The 19,130-nt window shown below is 52.6% G+C and overlaps 1 protein-coding gene and 1 pseudogene across 5 annotated transcripts in view; both read left to right on the top strand.

Annotated features, from left to right (window-relative positions):
- The window catches only part of APBA2 (amyloid beta precursor protein binding family A member 2), a 204,146-nt gene that overhangs the window by 4,576 nt on the left and 180,440 nt on the right, over positions 1–19,130 (top strand). The window lies entirely within an intron of this gene.
- LOC117196020 (NADH dehydrogenase [ubiquinone] 1 alpha subcomplex subunit 1-like) lies at positions 10,584–10,899 on the top strand (annotated as a pseudogene).

The raw sequence follows: 19,130 nt of genomic DNA, 5'->3' as shown, positions 1-19,130 counted from the left end.
GAGAGCCGTGGAATGGTGGGGGGCAGGTCAGATGTCTCATAGGCCAGAAGACAGCGTGGCCAGGAAGGCCATCCAGCCCCGGGAGTGCGCATTCTGTTCCTTCACAGAAACTCCCTTTAGGATTTTTCGGTTGTCTGGATGTTCTGCACTCGGGCTGTCCCTGCAGTCAGCTGGGTTATGGATGTGCTGGGAATGATGCCCCCTCTTTTTTTTTTTAATATTTTATTTTCTTTTTATTTATTTGTTTGGCCGCGTTGGGTCTTTGTTGCTGCATGCGGGCTTTCTCTAATTGTGTCAAGTGGGGGCTACTGTTCGTTGCAGTGCGTGGGCTTCTCATTGTGGTGGCTTCTCTTTGTTGCGGAGCACAGGCCCTAGGCGCGCGGGCTTCAGTAGTTGTGGCTCTTGGGCTCAGTAGTTGTGGCTCGCAGGCTCTAGAGTGCAGGCTCAGTAGTTGTGGTGCACGGGCTTAGTTGCTTTGCGGCATGTGGGATCTTCCCGGACCAGGGCTCAAACCCGTGTTCCCTACATTGGCAGGCGGATTCTTAACCACTGCGCCACCAGGGAAGTCTGATGCCCCACTTGGCCAGGTTCCCTTTCTCCTCCATCTGGAGGTTTCTAAACTGGTCTTTTCCCTTATGTCAGACCCGACGTCTCCAGGCTTCCGGCCGCTCTGCCTGACCCTGTTTGCCAGTCTCCCCCCACCTGATTCTCCCTGCCTGTGTTCTGGCCCTGCTGGGGAAGGCGCTCTGGTTTTATAAAGAGAAAGGCTCTGCCACTAATCCCGGAGGGCCTTGGGCGAGTCACTGGCTTCGGGAGCCTTTCTCAGCATCTGTCACATGTGCATGACAGCTCTCGCCGAGATAGTTTTGAGGTCCAGACGAGATCCAGCGTTGAACTGATTTGAGATACTGGTACGTGGTGACCAGAGCTTTGTGCGGTGCTGGTGGCCCTAGGCCTGCTGTGGCTTCTCCTATTCTACTGAGAGTTCGAAGGGTCAGCTCTGCTAGGTTCACGCACAACCTAGTGAGAGAACGTAGTGCTTCCTGGAGTGTAAAGTGCCATTCTGGTGTAAGGGGCTGCACCTGTGCTTTTGCGTCTAAAGGATCAAAATTAAGAAAGAAAAAATACGGGGTTGAGATGCCGGCGTCTCCTGACCACAGAGATGTTTGCATCTTGTGGTTTTTCTGAAAACGGCAGCACGCTGGCATTCGAAGGTGGTTTTGGATGGAGAAACAAACTGGAATTAAACACACGTCATTGGGCACTTCTGTTGCCTTCTCTCCCTCTGCATGAGCTGTTTTAAATAGTTTCCTGCCAAGCCCGAGAGACAGGTCTTCACCTGGCAGTGAGGAGGCTGAGAACCAGGCAGCTGTGACTTGCCCGAGGGGGCTGCTGTTTCAGGGCAGCGCTGGTATTGGACGGAGAGCACAAAGCCCCATGACCACCCCCCCGCCCTACTCCCCCATCTCCTCCATCCTCCCTACTCCCCCCATGTCCCACTGGGGCCCAGTTTGCATCAGATTTGTTTTTTTTTTAATTAATTAATTAATTTTTGGCTGCGTTGGGTCTTCATTGCTGCGCGTGGGCTTTTCTCGAGTTGCAGCGAGCAGGGGCTACTCTTCGTCGTGGTGTGCGGGCTTCTCATTGCGGTGGCTTCTCTTGTCGCGGAGCACAGGCTCTAGGTGAGTGGGCTTCAGTAGTTGTGGCTCACGGGCTCTAAAGCACAGGCTCAGTAGTTGTGGCGCACGGGCTTAGTTGCTCCGCGGCATGTGGGATCTTCCCGGACCAGGGCTTGAACCTGTGTTCCCTGCATCGGCAGGCGGACTGTCAACCACTGCGCCACCAGGGAAGCCCCCTCAGATTTTTTTTTAAACTGGGTGGGCGTGACTAGGACTTGTGACGACTTATATCATGGGTACAGGGGTTCATTTTCAACCTGTGCCTAGAAAATCTGATGGTGGTGACCCGTTGCCCTGAGCTCTGGTTGGCGGTTGGAGAATAATGGACATGTCACAGGTGACCCAGAGCCCTTCATGGGGACAGCAAGAGGGCTTGGGAGCTTGCCACCCAGGGCAATAGCTAACATTGTTGGTGGATTGGTAAGGTGTTTTCCTTTTTTCACTCGGAAGTACCATGGATTTTTTGCACTTCCTGCCCCTGGAATCAACTCTGAAATGTTCAGGCACTTGTTCTGGACAAATTTTAATTAGTCAACAGTCAGTGAGTAGGAGCATACTATTGGCATTTAGAATTTTCAGTTGGGAGATATACACATATATATGTATAATTGTATTTAAAAAAAATATATATATATTTATTTCTCATTGTATTGGTTTTACATTCGCAGAATGGATTCTCAAGCAAGGCAGCTCTAAATATGTGTTTCTCTGGGCTTCCCTGGTGGCGCAGTGGTTGACAGTCCACCTGCTGATGCAGGGGACACGGGTTCGTGCCCCGGTCCGGGAAGATCCCACATGCCGCGGAGCGGCTGGGCCCGTGAGCCATGGCCGCTGAGCCTGCGCGTCCGGAGCCTGTGCTCCACAACGGGAGAGGCCACAACAGTGAGAGGCCCACGTACTGCAAAAAAAAAAAAAAAAAAAAAAACCACACAAAAAATAAATATGTGTTTCTCTGAACTGTTGTGGGCCCCGCTAATTTTCATTTAAAAATGGAGTGTATAGTTTTTCCCAGTTTGTCTATCAGTTGACTTGGAAAAATCCATTGTTTCGAAACTAGGAGACCCGTTTGCTGAGTGAGCGCCTACATTAAGGATGATGGATTTCTCAGACCCCTCTGGCAGCAAGCGTGCACGTTGCTCAAATAAAACACGGTTTACGTTCCTCAGTCTTTTGGTGTTATGAGCGGGCCATGTGCTCTGACATATGTCCATGTTATCCAGAGCTGGTGACAGCTGTCAGGGGTGGGGAATCGGAAGTTCCAGAAAACCTCCAGCAGCTGGCCAGCCAGCCAGCGTGGCTGTTGGGAGTTCAAATGACTCCTTCTAAGAGGGGCACCCTCTTAGGGGCACCACCAGCTGTGGTGAGGATGGAGCGCGACCAGATGTGTGTGTGTGAGCGTTTGTTACAGTAGAGTGCCTGGGTGGTGCCAGTCACCAGGCTTGGTGTGTGTGTGTGTGTGTGTGTCCGTGTCCCCAGCTCGCCTGCCAGGCCTCAGACACCAGGTGCTACCTTGGGTCTCTGGCTGGTCCCCGCTGGTCGCAGTGAGAGCTGGTGGCTGACTGCTGGACAGTGGGTCTTGGCCCCGGGTCCCAGCCCTGCCTGCCTGGCCTTGACCGCTAGATCGTGAATCCCTGAGGCAGGCCTGACCTACGGCCCCTCCTGGACATGCCTTTATCCGTGTACGTGTGCCGTGAAGATTCTGCCTGTGACCTTTCCCTGCCCTTCGGGTGGCGGACAGGAGCGAGCCAGTGTGTGGTAGAGTGGACGTGCCGTCTGCTTCCTGCTCTTGGGGGGATATCTCTGTGCTGTTTCTTGGGTTGGAAACTCTGACAGCAAAAGCCCCTCCAGACCAAGAACTCTTGATTGTGTCTCTCCTTCGGGCTTTAAGAGATTTCAGCTTTTCAGTTAATTGCATTTCATTAAATAACGGTTTTCTTCGTGATCACAGGCTGGTTTGTGCTTAATCAGCAGTGAGGACTGTGTGGCTTCAGTGGCTGTGACCGCGCCCAGAGGCAGAGGTGCCTCTCGCTGGCATCGACTTCATGGGGGAGCTGCTGTGGGGGCCCCTGCATGTGGCATCGTGCTCCCCGCTCCTCGCTTTGGGAACCTTTGCCTTCACTCTGCGTGTGTTGCTACTCTCATGTGTCGTATAAGATGACTTGTCTAATAATGGAAATAAAGGGGCGCCAGGCACTTAAATGGCAACCCCTTCCCCACCCCAGGCATCCGCCTCCCGGCCCTCTGATCTCTTGAGTCACTGCAATGCTAGCCCCCGAGCCCCTTTGCTGGGAGCTCCATCTGTCCATCCATCCATCTGTCCGTCCATCCAACAGGTATTTCCTGAGCGCCCTCTCTGTTCCATCACTCCCAGTCCCTGTCAAGAGCTGACTGGAGTAAGGAGAGAAGAGCCGAGAGGGGGGCTGCCGTAGAATGCGGGCAGGCATCGGAGCCCAAGGCTGCCTCTGGCTCTAAAGTGCTCCCGGAGCAGCCCAGGCTGGAAGGTTTGAGCGCCCGGCATGGGGGGTGCGGGTCAGGAACCCCATCCTGGAAGAGTGAGTGGGTTTGCCCGTCCAGAGCTCAGGCCAGAAGAGCCTCCAGGCAGAAGGGCCAGCCTGGAGTGGGGGACCCGGTATGGGGGTGGAGCTGAGTGTCTGGCAGCCTGATAATGTGGTTTGGGCAGGTCAGCAGGAGATGGCGGGTCCTGACCGTCAGGGGCTTGAGCTGCCTTGGAGGTCTGGGGGAGTCTTGCTGTGGTTGGGGGCAGAGCAGGTGGGGTGACACGCACTCTACCCGCCCTTGTCCAGCTGAATCTAGGAGGTGTTTGCATCACCCAGCTTCAGGACCAGTTGGGCCGCCGGAGGGGTGGTGAAGGATGAGAAGGAGGCTGTGATGAGAACGGGGGGAGGGCGTGGGGATTGGGCGGGGGAGGTACATGGAGGGGTGCCTTGAGGCTCGAGGGGGGCTCTAGGGGGGGTGCTGCCAGGAGGCGTGGGGAGGGAGGAAGGATGGAGCCCGACACCTTCTGTGGGAGGAGGCTGCTGCCGCCACGTCCCGGCCTTGCTAGCTCGGATGTTTAATTTTACCCTTTAGAGATTTACAGGCTTTCTAGATTAAATTGCCACTATTCCTCTGTAAGAACGACAAAGTCCATGACAGACCATAAATCACATTATTAATTTGCTTACATGGAGTTAACCTCTGTGGCCCCACTGACTTACTCGGAAGGATGCAGGACGCCTGGGAGACAGGGAGGCCTCTGTCCAGTTGTCAGCGAGCGTGAAAGGCTAGAGGGACCCAGGTCGCAGTGGCCGGGCCGCCCTGCCCACCAGGTGGCCGCCCTCATCCCGTTGCCAGGGCTCCTGGTGGCTTCCTGGCCTCTGTAGGGACGGGGACCGACTTCTGCACCAGCCGTGCAGAGGGCAGGGGGCGTGGGGAAGCCGGGCTGCAGGTCAGGAGGCTGGGCTCCAGTGGCCTCTGCAGGCTGCTGAGCTCTGGGGGGTTCTTGGAGGGCTCCTCTCAGGAGCCCCGAAAGCCAAGGCACGCGAGATCCTGCCCAGTCTTCCCCTTTCAGGCTCTGGTGGGCTGTGCATCCTCCGAGTAATGATGGGTCAGAAAACATGTCTTACAGTTGCTCCCCTTTCCGGACCTATGGACAGCCTGCTCTTTGCGTTGGCACGGGTGGGGGTGGGCACCATTCCCTCTCCGTGGCCCGAGGCTCGGCCTCTGCGGGGAGCTGGCTAGGACGCTGGTGAATGCGTCTTTCACAGCTTACTGCCGTGGGCTGGAGCTGGAAACTGCCTGCTAATTGTGGGGCAGTTAGAAGTCATGATTTGTTGGGAGAAAGATGCATTTGTTGTGGTGGGGGACTCTCCCTGTGTGTTGACCTCTCTGCCTCCAAGGGCCAAGTGGCTGCTGCAGGTGGGGACGGGTGGGGATTGCGTGCTGCAGGGGGGCAGGCCTGGGGCTCACTCCCCTGACGGTTTTCATCAAACCCCGAATATTACGCTGCAGTTCGTGTTGACTGGTAGCCCAAACCGGCTTTCTTCCTTTACAGTGAAGTAGAGAAGCCAGACTCGGTGTATTTAATATCCGATATTTCATGGCAGAAAGCCAGTGGTCACGCTGGTGGCGTGGCTGCCTCTCTGTGCTCACGCGTGGTACCCACAGCCGTAGGTGGGCCGTCCCGTGCAGCCTTGATTAGCAGCTACTGCCGACTGACTCAGGAGATTCTGTAAAGTCCACATGTATTTGTAGAAATACAAAGAGAGTTTAATGTCCCAATGTAATGCTCACTTCCTTGAAGTGAAATTAGCTCTGGTTTCAAGGAAGAAAATGGAAGCATAACACATTAATTTCGGGCTGAATTGTGTCTCGCTCACCTGAGTTCCCAACTACAAAAAAGTCGTGCGTTTTCCTTATGGAAACCGTCTGCACTGACAGAGTCCTGGAGGCCGTGGTGGGTGTTCATCATCCAGAATTCACGGCAACGCATCACTCACATCCATCTGGACCTCACATCTCAGGCCCTGACACCAAAAACACGTGTTCCCCTCCCCACTGTGTGCTTCGTGGAAGATGTTCTAACAAATTACTCATCTTAAAATAAAGCACTGTCCAAGAAAAAGGCAAACAACTGAGTAGGAAAAGGGACCAAAGACATTTCACCAAAAAGAAGGCCCAGTAGCCATATGGAAAGGTCCTCAACTCCATTAGTCATCAGGGAGGGAAATGAAAAATAAATTGTAAATGTTTTAGGGTTCTCCATAGAAACAGACCATAGTGTGTGAGTGTGTGTGTGTGTGTGTGTGTGTGTGTGTGTGTGTTATATTTTTTTTGGTTTTTTTGGCTGCGCTATACGTGGCTTGCGGGATCTTAGTTCCCCGACTGGGGATTAAACCCGGGCCATGGCAGTGAAAGCACCGAGTCCTAACCACTGGACCGCCAGGGAATTCCCTATATGTGGAGATTTATTATGAGAACTCACATGATTATGGAGGCTGAGAAGTCCCCAGATCTGTGGTCAGCAGCTGGAGGCCAAGAAAGCTGGTGTGTAGTTCAGTTTGAGACTTGAAGGCCTGAGGACCCAGGGGGCCCATGGTGTGAATCCCAGCCCAAGGGCAGAAGATGAGGTGAGAGGTCCCAGCTCAACAGTGAGGCAGAAAAAGGGGCAAATCCCTCCTTCCTCCATCTGTTGTTCTGTTCACGCCCTTAGTGGGTTGGACGCCCACCCACATTGGGGAGAGTGTCTGCTTTACCGAGTCCACTGATGCAAACGCTCATCTCATCCAGAGACACACAGACACACCCAGAAATAATGTTTAATCTGGGCGCCCTGTGGCCAGTCAAGTTGACACATAAAAGTACCCACCCCAATTTGATACCGTTACACACCACCAGAAGGGCTAAAATTGAAAAGAGCAGAAACTAGGCATTGAAGAGGTTGTGGAGCGGCTAGAACTCTGATGGTTGATCGGGGTGTAAGTTTATACAGCTGCTTTAGGAAGCGGTTTTGCAGTGTCGCCTGAAGTTAAAAATGCACGTACTCTGTGACCAGCAGTCCCGCTCTGAGTGAAACTGGGTGCAGTGTGCATACGGCCACTGTCGTGGGCTGCATGGTGGCCCCTAACGATGGCAGGTCCCCATCCCTGGAACCTGTGAATGTGACCTTACATGGTGAAGCCTTTGCAGACGTGAGTTGGGACACTGAGATGAGGAGATGATCCTGGCTTATCTGGGTGGGCCTTGCATGCCATCACAAGGGTCCTTTTTTTTTTTTTTTTCGGCGCGCCCCAACCAGGGATCGAACCCGGGGCCCAGTCCTAACCAGTGGACCGCCAGGGAAGTCCCCACAAAGGTCCTTCTAAGAGAGAGGCAGAGGGAATGTAGACACAGAGGAGAAGACAGTGACCACGGAGGCAGAGATCGGAGTGATGTGGCTACAGGCAGGGAATGCCGGCAGCATCGGCAACTGGAAGAGGTGATTCTCCCCTGGAGCCTCCAGAGGGAGGGGGGCCCTGCGAACACCTAGATTTCAGCCACTGAAACTGCTTTCAGGTTCCCGGTCTCCTGAACTTGAGTTGGTGAAAGGCACGTGTTTGTGGTGATTTGCTCCAGGGGCCCCAGGAAACTAACAGAGCCCTCCAGACGCATGCACCAGAGCATCCGAAGAAGCGTGGTTGTCAAACTACAGATGACCCAAGGTCCACCAGCCGTAGACTGCTCTGTACACTGGGGCTTATCGCACATGGAAACCATCCAGCAGGCACTGCAAGTGTGTGCAGTGGCCTGGATGAGTCCTGCCACGTGCTGTTGAACCCAAAACCCAAACCCTAGAGTCCCTAGTCCCTACCGCATGGCTCCACTGATGGGAAGGGCAACAGGCAACTCTCCCATGTGGGGTGGGAAGTCAGGGTGCCCTTGGGAGATGGTGATTAGAGGGGGCACCAGGAGGGCACCCGGCTTCTGGAGGAACTGACAATGTCCCATTTATTTCTTTTGTTCTTTTTTAAGATTTTATTGATGTAAATTAAAACAATGTTGTTTTAATTTCTGCTGTTCAGCAAAGTGACTCAGTTATACATACATATTCTATTTCATATTATTTTCCATTATGGTTTGTCACAGGGATATTGAATATAGTTCCCTGTGCAATACAGTAGGACCTTGTTGTTTATCCATTCTATATGTAATAGTTTGCATCTGCTAATCCCAAACTCTCAATCCTTCCCTCTCCCACCTCCCTCCCCCTTGGCAACCACAAGTCTGTTCTCTATGTCTGTGAGTCTGTTTCTGTTTTGTAGATATGTTCATTTGTGTTGTATTTTAGATTCCACATATAAGTGATATCATGATATTTGTCTTTCTTTGATTTACTTCACTCAGTATGATAATCTCTAGGTCCATCCATGTTGCTGCAAAGACAATGTCCCATTTTTTTTTAATTAATTAATTTTATTTTATTTTATTTTTGGCTGCGTTGGGTCTTTGTTGCTGCACACGGGCTTTCTCTAGTTGCGGCGAGCAGGGGCTACTCTTCGTTGTGGTGCGTGGGCTTCTCATTGCAGTGGCTTCTCTTGTTGCGGAGCACGGGCTCTAGGCACGCGGGCTTCAGTAGTTGTGGCACGTGGGCTCAGTAGTGTGGCTCTCGGGCTCTAGAATGCAGGCTCAGTAGTTGTGGCGCATGGGCCTAGGTGCTTCGCAGCATGTGGGAGCTTCCTGGACCAGGGGTCGAACCCATGTCCCCTGCATTGGCAGGCGGATTCTTAATCACTGCACCACCAGGGAAGTCCCAATGTCCCATTCTTGATCTGTGTGAGGTTTGCCTGGGTGGGTTCCACTTTATGATAAGGAACTTTTCAGTGTCTATATTAAACTTCAATAAAAACTGAAAAAGAAAAAAAAAAGAGCAGTACAGCATCATGGAATCTTCAGGGAGAACTTTCAATTGACTGACTCATGGCTTATTTTCCTGCTGGAACAATAATATCAAAATCAAGATTACATTTAATTTAATGTGAGATGATTAAATGTGGCCATTCCACCAAGTGCTTATTAATATTCAGATACACATTGTATTTTCTAAATGAAATCAGAGTCCATAAACCCAAGTAGGATGCTGAGATCTATACACAGGTAATTGATATGGATAAGTTCTCTCCATGAGTTTTTCTTCCTGCGCAAGGGCAGAGCTGTGCACTTAAGGAAAACCAGACACAAACAGACCGAGCCCTTGAGGGTCACAGGCTCTGTGGTTTCAGGTGAGTGGGAAGCCAGAGAGCTGTAAGAAGAGATAACAGAGCGAGATGGTGTGTATGAACAGCTCCTTTGGGTCGGCCCAGAAACTGGGTGGGGATTCCGAGGGGCCCCCTGTCCGGCGCTCTCCAGGCCACCCTGCCCATCACACTGAGATCCTAGAGGTCCCTGCTGTCTGTGTCCACAGTGCCCCCTGGCAGCCTTCCCGGCCCCTCCCACCCCTCCAGTTGTGCTGGGAGACTGTCCATCAGCCGTCCAGCTTTGGGCTGGGTCCCACGTGTGGTCATTGCATCCGAGCTTGCGCACACGTGGTCTGTGTCCTGTGCCGTCTGAAATAGACAAGACCCACAGCGGTCTCCTCTGAGGTGGTCCACAGAGATGCGAGGGAGGCCGGGAGGTGACACCTGGCCTCAGTGGTCCTAGGCATGCTCCTGGCTCCACTCTGCTGGACTCCTGGCCCAGTCCTGGTGCTGGGATAGCACGGAGGCTTCAGAACGGGGGTCTGAGGATCTGAGGTCTGAGGATCAGAACGGGGGTCTGAGGGCTGTGCCTGGACAGGCGGAGGCTGGGGCCTGGGTGGCGCTGCACCCACCCTCCGGGGCCCGTGGGGAGCCAGCCTGGAGCAGTGGGCCCTGCAGCTCTGCTCAGCCTCTCCCCAGGGTCCTGTGGCTGCTGTTTGTGATATGGAGAGCACCTCTGCTTGAGCGTGTGGGGTCCCAGTACATTGTCCGTGGTTGGGATTTTAGGAGGGGGTCATATCTGTGGGTGGTGTGGTTCAGAAGTCTAGAAACGCAAATTCGCTGAGCCTAGTGAGTGCCCTCCAGCTGCACCTCCTGCAGCCTCCCTGACCGCACCGTCTGCAGTGCATCTCCCCGGCTCCCCTCTTGCGTGGCCAGTGGGTGGAGGAGGGTGTGGGCCTGGGCCGGGAGCAGCTTTGCCCTGGATGGTTAGCTAGGGAGCTGGACTTCCGCCAGGGGCCTGCCCGCCTCTTGCTGGCCTGAGGGCTGCTCCTGGCAGCCTGGCCACCCCGGGGACATCGGGACAGCTCAGAAGGAGACATTGCAGCGTGTGCAGAGGGAAGAGCCCCACGCTGGGTTCTTGCACCCTGGAAACGGGGCGGAGGAGGTTGGACCCTCAGGGAGCTTTTGATTTGTGTGAGATAAGAAGAAAGGGCCAGTTACCGGAAAGGGATTGAAGCCGGGTCACCTTTAAGGAGCTTGGAAGGAAGTGTTTGGCCTTGGTGACGGTGTCGCGATGTGGTTCGAGATTCTCCCCAGGATCGCCATCATGGCCGCGTGCTTATTCATTCCGGGAATGGCCACTGCACGCATCCACAGGTTCACTCACGGGGGCAAGGAAAAAAGGGTTGCCCATTATTCATATCAGTGGAATTTGATGGAAAGAGATAAGGCGCCTCTCTGGAGTCAATCGTTACTATGTGTCAAAGGGTTTGGAGAACATTGATTAAGGAAGCATTTTCTTTTTCTTTTTTTTTTTTTTTTTTTTGCGGTACGCGGGCCTCTCAACTGTCGTGGCCTCTCCCATCGAGGAGCACAGGCTCCGGACGCGCAGGCCCAGCGGCCATGGGTCACGGGCCCAGCCGCTCCGCGGCACGTGGGACCCTCCCGGACCGGGGCACGAACCCGCATCCCCTGCACCGGCAGGCGGACTCCCAACCACCGCGCCACCAGGGAAGCCCAAGGAAGCATTTTCTTGATTGATGAAAAATAACTCAGTTATGCTTGTCTACCCCTGCTAGAAGGTTATGCAGTGTATTTTGTAGTGTGTAATAAAAATAAAACAAAAAAGTAAAATTAAAAAAAAAAAAAAAGAAGAAGAAAGGGCCAAATGGGGCTTCTGTGGAGTGTGGCCACAAAGGGAGATTCGGGTCTGCAGGAGGTGGTCCCTGCTGGTGTTGACTAACAGAAATGAGGGGGGACGGAACTCCCCCCTCTTCAAGCGTGGGCTGTACCTGGTAACGTCCTTCCAAAGAGCACAGCCTGGAAAAGGGGAAACAGAGGAACTTGACAGTGGAGAAACCTGATAACCCCTCCTCGGCCACGGGATCCAGGTCCACCAGCAGTGATGCGTCGCCTTGATGGTGTGCCCCTGCATGGGATGTGATGGGGATGGCTCTTCAGCTCTGTGGCCTTTCTGCCCAAACCCCAAAACTTCTATCTAATCACAAGGAAGACAGCAGTTCAATGCCAGCAGAGGGGCGTTCTATCAAATACCTGAGCAGCACTCCTTAGAACAGATGAAACCGTAGTTTCACCAAACTCTGAGAATCTGTCACAGCCAAGAGAAGCCGAAGGAGACAGGATGTTTAAATAGAATGGGTGGGATCCTGGAGCAGATAAAGGACACTGGGTTAAAACCAGGGAAACGTCAATAGAACGTAACCTTGGTTAGCAGTAACACACCGATATTGGTTCATTAACTGTAACAAATGTGCGACTTGGATGTAAGATTTAATGACTGGGTAAATCAGATGTGAGGGTATTCTATGGGAACTCTGTACGATCTGCACAATTTGTTTGTAGGTCTACAACTATTTAGAAAAAAAATGTCTTTTGAAAGAAATTGGAGGGCAGTTTGAGTCCCGTCACCCCGGGGTTCCTGGCAGTGGGACCTGGGCTCAGAGCCTTGCTGTCCATCCCCCTGCCCCCGTCCAGCTCCAGACCCTTGGCTTTGTCGTCCCTGTTGGTCTTCCTTCTTTCCTCTCCACATGGAACCTGAGGGAAAGTTCAGTCCAGTATTTAGAATAGATTTTTTTAATGCCCCAGATTTCTGGGTGCTTGGAAAGAACCAGCTTCTCAGATGCAGTCTGCGTGGGTGCTGGGGGCCATCCCCAGGTGAGATAAGCCCCCCGGTAAGCTTGCGGGCACCCTGCCCAGGTTTCCTCTGTCTGACAACTCCAGAAAGCGCGCCCTGGGCCTCTGCTTCCTTCTTTTTTTTAAAAAAAATTTTTTTAAAATAAAAATTGAAGTATAGTTGAGTTACAGTGTTGTGTTAATTTCTGCTGTACAGCTCAGTGCTTTGTGACCACCTAGAGGGGTGGGATAGGGAGGGTGGGATAGGGAGGGAGACGCAAGAGGGAAGAGATATGGGAACATATGTATATGTATAACTGATTCACTTTGTTATGAAGCAGAAACTAACACACCATTGTAAAGCAATTATACTCCGATAAAGATGTTAAAAAAAAATTTCTGCTGTACAACACAGTGATTCACATATATATATATATATATATATATATATACACACACACACACACATTCTTTTCTTTATATTCTTTTCCATTATGGTTTATCACTGGGTACTGAATATAGTTCTCTGTGCTGTTCAGTAGGACCCTGTTGTTTATCCATATATAATAGTTTGCCTCTGCTAATCCCAAACTCCCACTCCACCCATCCCCCAGCTCCCTCCCCCTTGTCAACCACAAGTCTGTTCTCTATGTCCATGAGTCTGTTTCTGTTTCATAGATAAGTTCATCTGTGTCATGTTATAGATTCCACGTATAAGTGACATCATATGGTAATTGTCTTTCTGACTTATTTTGCTTAGTATGATCATCTCTAGTTGCATTCATGTTGCTGCAAATGGTATTATTCCTTTCTTTTTTATGGTATTCCTTTGTATATATGTACCACGTCTTCATTATCCATTCATCTGTCGACAGACATTTAAGTTGTTTCCATGTCTTGACTATTGTAAGTAGTGCTGCTGTGAATATTGGGGTGCATGTATCTTTTCGAATCAGAGTTTTCTCTGGGTATATGCCCAGGAATGGGATCACTGGATCATATGGTAATTCTATTTTTAGTTTTTTGAGGAACCTCCATACTGTTCTCCATAGTGGCTGTATCAATTTACATTCCCACCAACAGTGCAGGAGGGTTCCCTTTTCTCCACACCCTGTCCAGCATTTATTGTTTGTAAATTTGGGGGGATGGCCATTCTGACCTGTGTGAGGTGATACCTCATTGTAGTTTTGCTTTGCATTTCTCTCATGATTTCTGCTCCCTTCTTATGTGTTGAGGTCCTGAGACGGCTGCCCTCCCCTGATCAGCCCTGGGTCACTTCTGTGAGTGACCAGTGACCATTTTTTTAGGGGGTGACATTGCTCACAGCCGACATCATGGACCAAAGCTGATGTGTGTGTGGTTGGCAGTTCAGCCAGGAGGCAAAAGGGAGCTGAGCGTCTGTGTTTCTGGGCTGACTGAGGCTTCATGGCCAGCGCTGAGTAGGTGGTCGGGACAGCTGTGTTTCCACAGGAAGGGTGGCCTGGTGGGGACACGGGAAAACGGGTCCAGCCGGCAGCTGGAACCCTGGTTTGGGGTAATTACATCTTCTTTAACTTTTGTAATGGTCACTTCCAGTATTTTTGGAGGAGGTGCAGGATTCAGAGGAAGGAGTGAGCCCCGCAGGGGAGGAGAAGCCCAGTCAGGACCCCGTCTTGTAAATGAGCCCAAACAGTAAGGATGGAGGGTGGGAAGGGCTTGTCTGGACCCGGCCTGCCTGCCGAAGCCCCCCGCACGCTTTGCAAGATGACGTGAGTTACAGATGAGATGATCCTCGCACAGGGTTACGGTGGCATTGGGCACGTGGGAGGCGCTCGGCGTGGTGGGGCTGGTGTCTCCTGGGGGAACGGGGGACCTGCACCGAGAGGGTCAGTCAGTCACGGCCCCTCACAAGTCCCTGAGAGGAAATGATTCCTGTGGGTCTCACGGCTCATCTGGATTTTAGGACAAGATCATGTTGAACCCTATGAAACAGCTGTTTTTGTTAAGTCAGAAGTGGTCAAATATAAGCAGCGTCATACGGCTTAATGCAGTTGTTTAGTATTAAAGCAGTTTTGGGCAAGAGAGAACACTTTTTCTTTTAACAACTTTAGTTATCGCAAGCCTCCCGGTTCATTGTATTAGAAAATAGAGATCAGCAAACAGGAAACTTAGACATCCTGGATTTTTCCTGCAGTGGGGGGTGGGGGGAGGCATTGTTCACGCGGGTTCTTCTGTGTGCTTGGCACGTGCACAGCTGCCCACACGCCTCCCCCTCTGCTGCGCCGGGGGCCTCTTTCTTCGACCCGCAGCGATGGGAGTTTGTCCGTCGTGCACTGACCCATGCCCCTTGCTTGGACATTGGGCTTGTTTAGAATGTTTTTCTGCCCTGAACGATGCTGTCATAAACACCCTGTAGCTCTGTTTTTCTTTTTTCTAAAATTTATTTATTTATTTATTTATTTTTGGCTGTGTTGAGTCTTAGTTGCTGCACGCCGGCTTTCTCTAGCTGCGGTGAGCGGGGGCTATTCTTTGTTTCGGTGCACGGGCTTCTCATTGCCGTGGCTTCTCTTGTTGCGGAGCACAGGCTCTAGGCACGCGGGCTTCAGTAGTTGTGGCACGTGGGCTCAGTAGTTGTGGCTTGCGGGCTCTAGAGCACAGGCTCAGTAGTTGTGGCGCACGGGCTTAGTTGCTCCGCGGCATGTGGGATCTTCCTGGACCAGGGCTCGAACCAGTGTCCCCTGCCTTGGCAGGTGGATTCTTAACCACTGTGCCACCAGGGAAGCCTTTTTCTTTTTCAGCAGATCCCCATGATTCTTTCCTTATGGTATATTTCCAGAAGTAGAATGGCTGGGCCTAATGTGAAGGCTGCAGATAGACCTCCAGAAAGGCTCCATCGCCCACAGACCCTGTGTGAGGGGGAGGGCCTGCCTTGCTTCTCTCCCTTCCCCTTTCCTGTCCTCTGCCTCCTCCCTCCTCTCTCTCCCCAGCCCTCCCTTCTCTCTCCCTCTCTTGTCCTCCGCAGAAACATTCTCTCTCTCCTCCTCCCCTCCCTCTCCCCCTCCCCTCCCCCTGCTCCTCTCCCTCCCTCCCTGCTCCCCCATTCCTCCCCTCCCCTCCCCCTCCTTTCCCTCCCTCTCCCCCTCCCCTCCCCCTGCTCCTCCCCCTCCCTCTCCCTCCTTTGATGCTGCACCACTGAGCAGAGGTCCAGCAAACAGCATTCCAGCTGACCACCCTGGGGGGCCTCCCAGCACACAGGCTCCCTAGGGCCCCTGGTCTGGGGTTTGCTTTTGGGGTTTTGAGGGGAAACCAAGAACCCATGGGGGAGCCCGCGGGGAGCTTCAAGGCTTCCCTGTGACACACAGGCTGATCCTGAGGTGTGATAACATTCTTCTAGGGAGACATCCCTACCCTGAGAGCACCCCACCCCCATGCTGGGGGTGCTGGGGCGCTGACCCCATGGACGGGGACCTGAACCCTGGGCTCACAAGCCATTATTTATTTAAAAAATACCTTATTTCCCTGGCGATTTGGCAAATGGATTGACGCCAGGCCCTCTTCCTGAACCACCTGGGACCACCCGGTGCATGAGTCAGGCTGGTCGCCACCGTGGGGCCCTTGGCCTGGTGTCCTGTTCCCCTGACGCCGTTGGCTGTCCTGAGAATCCAGGGAGAAGCTGCTGCCAGATCCGGCGGCCCCAGGAGGGTCTTTGTCCTCCTTTCACAGAAGCAGGAGATTCGTGGATTCGCTCTGTTGAGCTGGAAGGAAGAATTTTTAAATTTCCTCCGGTTGAAAAACCTAAAATGGAACAATCTACATCAGTTCCCCCAGATTGGACTTGTAGGCAAGTACTTGGAGAAATAGACTATTTCCTATGCATGGAAGCAAAGTCTGTGGGAACCTCCTGGTAATGAATTTTAAAGTGCTTGTCTACTCAGTCTCATTCCCAAATCCTGAGAGTCTTAAAAACCAGAAGCTGGAGGCCTGAGGGGTGGGGGGAGGGGCTCCCCACTCTGAATGGTGGGGAGGGGGCAGCTGGGGAGGCCCACCCTTCTCTGCTGTGGTTCCCTTCCTCCAGGTCAGCAGCACTGTTTGTCAACAAGCGTGACCGTCTCTTCTACCCGAAGATTCTGAAATTTAGGAGTGGTTTTGAGCCCTCTTTACGTAGATGCCGTGTTCTGACATGCAGAGTTTCCACGTATTATTTCATTACCAAACAGTGAAAGAGCTCGTAATTAACATGGAGATATGCCATCTCTGTGTTTAAATATGGCCTTCTAATAGTGATCTCGTGTCTGTAGAGGAGAGAGCCATCTTCTGGCCGCAGAGCGTGGGGTCGAAGGACCCTGGCCTCGTGGGTGGGATCTGCAGCCTGTGGGCTGGGGGAGCCTGCCCCGGGCTGTGGGCTGCAGATGGGGTGTTTTGATTATTGCCGCCCCATCTTCCAGGAACCCCTTCCCCTCTGAGGTTCCCTGACACCCCATTTCTGGCCTCGTTCAGGCTCACTTTCTCCACTCACACGAGGGTGCTCAGCGGGAGGAAGCGGCAGGGCTTTCTGTGCCATCTTCAGAGCTGATGGAAGTGGAACCAGGCCAGCCGTGTCAGAATTTCGTGGGGGAGCAACTAGCAAGAAAACCCACTCTTTCCCTGTGGCACCAGAACCTCTGGTTAGAGGGATGGCCAAGAGTAGGAACGGAACGTCCACCGTGGACAGGAAGTGGCTCCCAGCATGCGGGAGATGGAGACCAAGTCCAAGGGCCCCGGATGGGAGACCAGGATGAGTGAGGTCTGATGCCAGGGGGTGGGTGGGGCTCGGTTATTTGAGAAGAGTGTATTTCCCTGATCAGCGGGACAGGAGTTCCGTTTCATTGGGGTCCTTCCTTCCAGTTTGGGATGGGTTCTGGAATGGTGGTTGTTGTTTTTTTCTTTTTTTGGCCATGCTACACGGCTTGCAGGATCTTAGTTCCCCTGGCCGGGGATTGAACCCAGGCCCCCTGCATTGAAAGCGCAGAGTCCTAACCACTGGGCCGCCAGGGAAGTCCCTGGAATTTGTATTCTAAGTGATAAAAAGGGGCAGGCGACTTTTCATGGCGGTGGGGTTAGCTTTGTCAGGTCCCCCTGACCTGGAGAGGTAGTGTCATTAAAATCCAGTAACTCAAGCAGTGCAGTATGATTAAGGACTTATTTATGTCATTGTGTTTTACTTGGAAGTTTGAAATCTGTTAAGGTGACTTTTAGGATTCTTGGTGTGGGTTGGGGACAAGCTTTGTGTGGTTGGGTTTAATACCTTCTTGTGGGCACCTCGTTTCCTGGGAATCACTGAGGAACCGCTCTTTGATTTTCAATTTTAAACGCTTATCTTCCGACAGTCGGCCTCATCCAGAGCAGAATGGGCTGCAATTACAGTCGTCCTAATGGGATGGGTTTTATTTCGAGTGAGTGGACTGCAACAGCATTTCACTTCGTTCGTATGACTGCTCACCATCGCCCATTTTTCTTTCGTTTAATGGAAAATGTGTCGCTGAAGCCTGCTTCACAGTCCTGGCCCCGTGGTGGCCTGGGCGGATCCTGGCTCAGATCTGAGGCCACCTGTGCGCATCATCGGACGGGCCAGCCGTGGCCCAGGGCGGGAGGGCGAAGGAGGGGCCTATGTGGCTTTTATTTTGCTGCATTTTGTCCAGAAACATTTCGTATGCTGGGCCGAGTGGTTTTGATTTGGCCTTCAGCGGGAGCAAGGCATAGCAGGATTTCACGGGCTTCTGTGATGGCCAGAGATGCTGGCCAGGATGCAGAGGCAGGCGGGTGCCAGGTGGGATGGAGGTGCAGGTCCCAGAGAGCCTGGCAGGGCCTGGCCATTCTCTGCAACAAAACTGTTTGCTTTCACTGACATTGGAGCGCTGGGATCAGGGTCCCACCGTCGACACGACTGCTCACCGCCTCTCCCCACAGCTGGCTCGTGAAATGTTCCAGAGTCAGAGAGTATCTGAGCTGTTTGTTGTAGTGTCTCAACTTGGGAGAGCTCAGTCACCCTTTCAGCCATAAAGTCTGCCTTTCTCCAGAGGAGTAGATGCTAGAGAAGGTGTGTTTTCTGTTTGAATCAACCCTGATGCAGCCTCGGAAGTGCCAGAAAGGGGATCTCGCCTTGACACATACAGCTGGGAACCCTTTCATTTCCAAAGTCTGTTAAAAAATCTTAATGCTTGTTAAAAAAAAATCCACTCTACCATTGGTAAAAATATCCTCTTGTGCGTTTGCAAATGATACCTCTGCCTCTCTCAGGTGCCCCGTGAGTGTGGGGTGGTGCTCCTGAATGAGGCTGGAGCCCCTGGATTTTCCGGAGCCCCCAGCCTGGCTCCTCCTGTGAGCTGCTTGTGCCGTAGAAAGGGCACCTGTCCCCGATTTTGATAAGAAGGGCCTCTGGGCTCCTCACCATTCGGAGAAGCAGTGGAGTATCTTCTCTGTCTCCCACCTCATCCTCCCGGAGTGAGTCTTGCTCCTTGTCCCTTGACAGTCATTCCACCAAAGTTATTTTTTATTTTTTTTTAAATTTTTAATTTTTAAAAATTTAAAAAAATTTTTCCGGTACGCGGGCCTCTCACTGTTGTGGCCTCTCCCGTTGCGGAGCACAGGCTCCGGATGCGCAGGCTCAACGGCCATGGCTCACGGGCCCAGCCGCTCTGCGGCATGTGGGATCTTCCCGGACTGGGGCATGAACCCGTGTCCCCTGAATCGGCGGGCGGACTCTCAACCACTGCGCCACCAGGGAAGCCCTACCAAAGTTATTTTTTAGACAGAGGCTTCTCTCTCGGTTGCCCCAGGCCCAGGGCCCCTCCACGGGGAGAGGAAACATCTGGGAACATCAGCTGATGAGACGGCTGTTGCGCCCCCCACTCTGTCTTCTGGCATCAAG

Source organism: Orcinus orca, chromosome 2, assembly GCF_937001465.1.
Source record: "Orcinus orca chromosome 2, mOrcOrc1.1, whole genome shotgun sequence".
Taxonomy (NCBI): Eukaryota; Metazoa; Chordata; class Mammalia; order Artiodactyla; family Delphinidae; genus Orcinus; species Orcinus orca.
Note: the sequence above shows the minus strand (reverse complement) of the source record. Positions and strands in the feature narration are given on the sequence as shown.